General features: G+C 45.4%; 1 protein-coding gene across 1 annotated transcript in view; it reads right to left on the reverse strand.

Annotated features, from left to right (window-relative positions):
- The window catches only part of LOC137326309 (peroxisomal N(1)-acetyl-spermine/spermidine oxidase-like), a 46,945-nt gene extending 42,410 nt beyond the window's left edge, over window positions 1-4,535 (reverse strand). Inside the window, exon 1 of the mRNA XM_067991276.1 lies at window positions 4,406-4,535. The gene's annotated coding sequence lies outside the window, so the exon portion shown is untranslated. The remainder of the gene's footprint in view (window positions 1-4,405) is intronic.
- Window positions 4,536-7,462: the final 2,927 nt, after the last annotated feature.

The raw sequence follows: 7,462 nt of genomic DNA on the forward strand, positions 1-7,462 counted from the left end.
AAACTTACTGGACCTCGTCCTCACCAATCTACCTGTCGCAAATGCATCTGTCCATGATAGTATTGATAGGAGTGACCACCGCACAGTCCTCTTGAAGACGAAGTCCCATCTTCGCACTGAGGATACCATCCAACGTGTTGTGTGGCACTACCACCGTGCTAAATGGGATAGATTCAGAACAGATCTAGCAGCTCAAAACTGGGCATCCATAAGGAGCTGTGGGCCATCAGCAGCAGCAGAATTGTATTCCAGCACAATCTGTAACCCCATGGCCCGGCATATTCCTCACTCTACCATTACCAACAAGCCAGGGGATCAACCCTGGTTCAATGAGGAGTGTAGAAGAGCATGCTAGGAGCAACACCAGACGTACCTAAAAATGAGGTGCCAACCTGGTGAAGCTACAACTCAGGACTACAAGCATGCAAAACAGCGGAAGCAACATGCTATAGACAGAGCTAAGCGATTCCACAATCAACGGATCAGATCAAAGCTCTGCAGTCCTGCCACATCCAGTCGTGAATGGTGGTGGAAAATTAAACAATTAATGGGAGGAGGAGGGTCTGTAAACATCCCCATCCTCAATGATGACAGAGTCCAGCACGTAAGTGCAAAAGACAAGGCTGAAGCGTTTGCAACCATCTTCAGCCAGAAGTGCTGAGTTGATGATCCATCTCGGCCTCCTCCCGATATCCCCACCATCACAGAAGCCAGTCTTCAGCCAATTCGATTCACTCCACGTGATATCAAGAAACGGCTGAGTGCACTGGACACAGCAAAGGCTATGGGCCCTGACAACATCCCGGCTGTAGTGCTGAAGACTTGTGCTCCAGAACTAGCTGCGCCTCTAGCCAAGCTGTTTCAGTACAGCTACAACACTGGCATCTAACTGACAATGTGGAAAATTGCCCAGGTATGTCCTGTCCCTAAAAAGCAGGACAAATCCAATCCGGCCAATTACCGCCCCATCAGTCTACTCTCAAACATCAGCAAAGTGATGGAAGGTGTTGTCGACAGTGCTATCAAGCGGCACTTACTCACCAATAACCTGCTCACCGATGCTCAGTTTGGGTTCCGCCAGGACCACTCGGCTCCAGACCTCATTACAGCCTTGGTCCAAACATGGACAAAAGAGCTGAATTCCAGAGGTGAGGTGAGAGTGACTGCCCTTGACATCAAGGCAGCATTTGACCGAGTGTGGCACCAAGGAGCCCAAGTAAAATTGAAGTCAATGGAAATCGGGGGAAAACTCTCCAGTGGCTGGAGTCATACCGAGCACAAAGGAAGATGGTAGTGGTTGTTGGAGGCCAATCATCTCAGCCCCAGGACATTGCTGCAGGAGTTCCTCAGGACAGTGTCCTAGGCCCAACCATCTTCAGCTGCTTCATCAATGACATTCCCTCCATCATAAGGTCAGAAATAGGGATGTTCACTGATGATTGCACAGTGTTCAGTTCCATTCGCAACCCATCAAATAACAAAGCAGTCCGAGCCCGCATGCAGCAAGGCCTGGACAACATCCAGGCTTGGACTGATAAGTGGCAAGTAACATTCGTGCCAGACAATTGCCTGGCAATGACCATCTCCAACAAAAAAGAGTCTAACCACCTCCCCTTGACAATCAACGGCATTACCATACCCCACCATCAACATCCTGGGGGTCACCATTGACCAGAAACTTAACTGGACCAGCCATATAAATACTGTGGCTACAAGAGCAGGTCAGAGGCTGGGTATTCTGTGGCGAGTGACTCACCTCCTGACTCCACAAAGCCTTTCCACCATCTACAAGGCACAAGACAGGAGTGTGATGGAATACTCTCCACTTGCCTGGATGAGTGCAGCTCCAACAACACTCAAGAAGCTCGACACCATCCGGGTCAAAGCAGCCCGCTTGATTGGCACCCCATCCACCACCCTAAACATTCACTCCCTTCACCACTGGCGCACTGTGGCTGCAGTGTGTACCATCCACAGGATACACTGCAGCGAATCGCCAAGGCCTCTTCGGCAGCACCTCCCAAACCCGCCACCTCTATCACCTCGAAGGACAAGAGCAGCAGACACATGGGAACACCACCACCTGCACATTCCCCTCCAAGTCACACACCATCCCAAGTTGGAAATATATCACCGTTCCTTCATCGTCGCTGGGTCAAAATCCTGGAACTCCCTACCTAACAGCACTGTGGGAGAACCTTCACCACACGGACTGCAGCGTTTCACGAAGGCGGCTCACCACCACCTTCTCAAGGGCAATTAGGGATGGGCAATAAAAGCTGGCCTCACCAGTGACACCCACAACCCATGAACGAATAACAAAAAGTCTTGCACAGTCAACAGAATTTTGAAATATAAATCTATAAATCAGTTGATTGCAGTAAAGACTTAGTTTTTCCTGGGTGTCCTGATCATCCGCCAGTACTGGGAGCTGCCTTGGAAACACATTGTAGCATTCAGCGAATCAGCATTTTTACATCATGACACAAGCCTGCTGCCATCCGTTAACAGTATAGGGCTATATTTTCAGCCAGACCCACTCATTCATGCAGGTGCAGTGCTGAAAAGCTCACAGTGCCCACAGGTGTTGGACAGTGAGTTTTCACTGTGGGAGCTGGTTCTAATTTGTTGCGTAAATGTGTAGGAGCAGCTTGTGTTCGGCCACTTTCCCAAGATCCGGACCTGAACCAAATGAAAAGATAAGAGCATCTTATGATTAGTTGCCAGCAGTCATCCAAACATTCCACGGAATGTAAAAAGCAAAAATAGATTTAGAAAAAGTCCATCAACATCTGAAAAGAAGATAAGGCAGGTTAACTTTTCCGAGACCCTAACCCGGATTTTTTACTACAGTGCACCTGGTGGTCAGGCAATCATGGGCTTGGGGTGCAGATGTTTCCTATATGCACTCCCAGCATGCAGCATATGAACTAAGAGCAGGAGTAGGCCATTCGGCCCCTCGAGCCTGCTCTGCCATTTGATAAGATCATGTCTGATCTGATTGTGACCTCAACCCTACTTTCCCGTCTACCTACTATAACCTTTGACTCCCTTGTTAATCAGGAATCTATCTAACTCAGCCTTAAAAATATTCAATGACCCTGCCTCCAACGCTCTCTGGGGAAGGGAGTTTCACAGACTCACGGCCCTCAGAGAAAAAATTTCTCCTCATCTCCTTCTTAAATGGGAGACCCCTTATTTTTAAACTGTGGCCCCTAGTTCTAGTCTCTCCCACAAGGGGAAACATCCCCTCAGCATCTACCCCTTCTAGCCCCCTCAGGATCTTATATGTTTCAATAAGATCACCTCTCATTCTTCTAAACTCCAGTGTATACAAGCCCAACTTGTCCAACTTTTCCTCATAAGATAACCCCTTCATCCCAGGAATCAGTCGAGTGAACCTTCTATGAACCGCCTCCAAAGCAATTATGTCCTTTCTTAAATAAGGAGACCAAAACAGCACACTGTATTCTAGATGTGGTCTCACCAACATCTCTACTTTCATATTCCATTTCCCCTTACAATAAATGACAACTTTCCATTTGCCTTCCTAATCACTTGCTGTACCTGCATACTAACTTTTTGTGATTCAGGAGCACTGAATTGGGAAATCTTGGCTCATTTGTCAGAACCAAATGCATCATCACAATCTCCTTCCAAAGCAGTAGCCTGTTTTGGTTATCCGATGCTCATGGATCTGTTGTGTATTTCCAACATTTTCAGATTTCTAGCATTTGCAGTTGTTTTTCTTCTTTATCTGCAGTTAGAGAAGTAACTGGCTCAGGAGAGGCATGCTTTAAACGTCACACTTTAACAATCTGTATCAAGACTCATTTATTTCTACAAAACAAAACACTATTGCTGGGCTGGGTTTCACGTATTGGATTCATCTTGGACAAACAGATGTTCCATGTTTGAAATTTACATACAATTGTCCAGTGAAAAATGCAAATTTGACCACCACAAAGATACAGATAAAACCTCTCCTAGATCAGCCCCAAAGACCAGGCATAGAATTCTGTGAAGTTGGGAAATATCAACATAGTTACTATTTTTTTACAAAATTAATTTTGCTGAAAAACCTTTGCAGTAAATGAAGTAGTAAATGTAAACGCAAAAATATAGCGTAATTTGTTTGATATTGAAAATTTCCTGATGTGCAATCACTCAAACACCCAGTGATACCTCCAATAGTAACATATGCTTGACCCATACCTGGCAAATTGTTCAGCTGCATTCGGTAGTTAGTATTTAAATTTATTCTCCCATTGCTCATGGAGCTTGTGCCTATATGGCAGTCATTATATAATAACCTGTTTGCTGCCAAATTCCACCCATCTGTTGGTATTCACAATTAACGATTCAGCAGCAGCAAGATCTGTCCATTTTGGAATTTCTCACATACCTTTTAATTGTACTCGTTGATTCAAAATAATGGCTTGCATCAGAAGGCAGATCTTCTCAGACCAGTTGTATCCTCCTTCAGGACTCTCCTCAGGAAATCTTAGCACCCATCTCCTTACCTTCTCTTAAAGTACCTTTACCGCGAGCGTCCATAAATTGATTACAGACCAAAGGTGGTGTCCAACTCATGTGCTTTTCTGTATAAAGTAATGAAACACTGGAAGTCACATGTCATTGAGAAGCTAATGAATAACAAAATGTTTATATTTCCAAACCCCAGTTGAGGTAAAAAATGATCAGGCTTAACATCAGTCTTTTGCAACCATCACCAAGTGACAGCAGTGCACTTCTTGTACAAACCTTTTCACATTCGATTGCCAAGCAACTTTATGTTGGTTTATTTCTTTACAACTTTGTCCTTTACACAAAGTGCTTTCTCAGCTTATAGCAGTTCTTAGTGTGTCAGCATTGCTCAGTTGGTCACACTTGCCTCTGGGTCAGAACGATGTAGTTTTCAGGCCCCATACCAAGAGTTGGAGCTCATAAGCTTAGGGACTATTGCATCCCTCCAAGCTCTTCCATTGTGAACCACAAAGTGCAGCCCCTGCTGCCAAGGATCATATCCCCTCGGTAAACTGCAAGAACAGACTCTGAGGAGCACTGGAACAATGCATAGAGTTGTCAAAGAGAGGACTATAGCGTGCTTTCACTTCCTGGATAGATCTGGAGCGACATTCCCAAGCATATATCCCATTTAGAGATATACTTGCTGTGCCTTGATTAACTATGCACTCCTAAAAGACCTGGACATGGAGATTTCTGGGAGGCGGCTCATGCTCCTTCAGATGCAGCAGAGTGTGGAGTGGTGCATTCGGAGGACTCTCAGCAATGATTACAATGAAACATTCTCTTTCATTTAGGAATCTCCCTTTGTCACCACTACCATTACTCCAGTAGTGCGAGAGGCAACTGGCCGCTTTTGTGTCACAAAAGGCTCATGACAGTTTGGTCCTAAGAAGAACTCGCTGCTTGCAGTATCTCTGGAGCTTCTGCCTGGACAGCTTGGTCTTACCTCCTATGTGCCATTTGAGTGGTGTTCTGAGGGGATAGGCTGGATGCCTGGTATCCACTGCTGTCCCGAGAACACCGTCTAGGTACAACTAACCCGAGTGGGACAGTTTACATATAGTACCTCACCCAAGTCTGTAACAGACTTGTCTGGTGTGTTTATTTGGTTTTGATGTGACTTAGGAACAGAAGGCGATTAGGGGCCAGAAACCTCTTCGTGCAGCACCAGTTTTTCTGGTAAAAAAATGGATGCTGAAGTGTCCAATATGGCGTGTGACATGTGCACACTCCTTCCGCGCTGGTTATACAATGCACGCTATATTGGGTTAGGGACTCCTGTAGTCATCCAGGGAGACCGCCTGAAACAGGTGTTTGAGCCCTTTGCCTATTCAAATCGGGGGCCTCATGCCTATTTCAAGTCACTTTCTGATAATGGATCGCGACTGACCGTGGCATCCACATGCGACCATCAGGCAAACCAGCGGTTTATTAAAGGGACTGCTGGAGGCTGCCACCGAAAAGGTAAAAAAAATGCTTTATTTAATTGAATGTGGAGCAAGTAGGAGCAGGAGTGCTCCTCCTGACTCAACATTACAACTGCCCCCCCCCCACCTTCCCTCCTCCTCCCCTCCCCTCCATCCCCTCCTCCTCCTGATCTCCTCCCCCCCACCCCCCCCGGACTCATGGCAGGTTCGTTGCTGGTGTTCCCCATGACTGATCGTCCTCTCCTTTGTGACCAACACACTGCCTCTTGGGGTGTGATTGGCATTCCCAGCACGCCCGTCGCATCCTGATGGTGCGAGAGGATCAAATTTGCATGGTTCTCTTGCTCATCAGTTTTGGCGGTTCGTGATTGCTGATAGGTTCGTGGTTGAAGTCGGGCACAAAACTTCTAGGCCAGAGACTCTAGTTTCTTTTACTTCTAAGTTTATTTATAATCAGCATAACATTATATACAACTTTCTGCTCGCTTCCCTCCGAGAGGTCTTGGCCCCTTAGGCCCAAACGGTTGGTCGGCTCTTCTATCTCTCACCCAGTTTAATGTATCCTTGCTGTTCCTGGTCTGTATCTGGCTCTTCGTGTCCAATCATAGCAATTTCACCAATTTTCTTTGAACTTTTATAACCCACCTGTTTATGACCAGTTTTCTTTATCATATTTTTAGCAGTCTCAAAGTCTTTCTTATCTTGTTTTTAATCAGCCTCAAGGTCTTTTGATTATTGCTTTTGAACAGTTCATTATTTTCAGTCTCATTGAAGCTATTACAGCTGTGACCCACATTCTTCCTTTGCAGGCACATACACTTTTTAAAATTGGCATGGTATTTAACCCTTTCCATGTCATTTTTTTTAGCAGTCTCAAAGTCTTTCGCATCTTGTTTCTAACCAACCTAGAATCATAGAATCATAGAAGTTTACAACATGGAAACAGGCCCTTCGGCCCAACATGTCCATGTCGCCCAGTTTATACCACTAAGCTAGTCCCAATTGCCTGCACTTGGCCCATATCCCTCTATACCCATCTTACCCATGTAACTGTCCAAATGCTTTTTAAAAGACAAAATTGTACCCGCCTCTACTACTGCCTCTGGCAGCTCGTTCCAGACACTCACCACCCTTTGAGTGAAAAAATTGCCCCTCTGGACCCTTTTGTATCTCTCCCCTCTCACCTTAAATCTATGTCCCCTCGTTATAGACTCCCCTACCTTTGGGAAAAGATTTTGACTATCTACCTTATCTATGCCCCTCATTATTTTATAGACTTCTATAAGATCGCCCCTAAACCTCCTACTCTCAAGGTCTTTTGATTATTGCTTTGGAACAGTTCATTATCCTCAAAATCCTCCAGTAGATTTGTCAAACACAATTCCCCTTTCATTAAACCATGTTGACTCTACTAATCATCTTATGATTTTCTAAATGCCCCGTTCCACGTCCTTACTAATAGATTCCAGCATTTTACCAACATCAGTAATTGAAAATTGGTTTAG

Source organism: Heptranchias perlo, chromosome 10 (genome assembly GCF_035084215.1).
Source record: "Heptranchias perlo isolate sHepPer1 chromosome 10, sHepPer1.hap1, whole genome shotgun sequence".
In the NCBI taxonomy this organism is placed as follows: Eukaryota; Metazoa; Chordata; class Chondrichthyes; order Hexanchiformes; family Hexanchidae; genus Heptranchias; species Heptranchias perlo.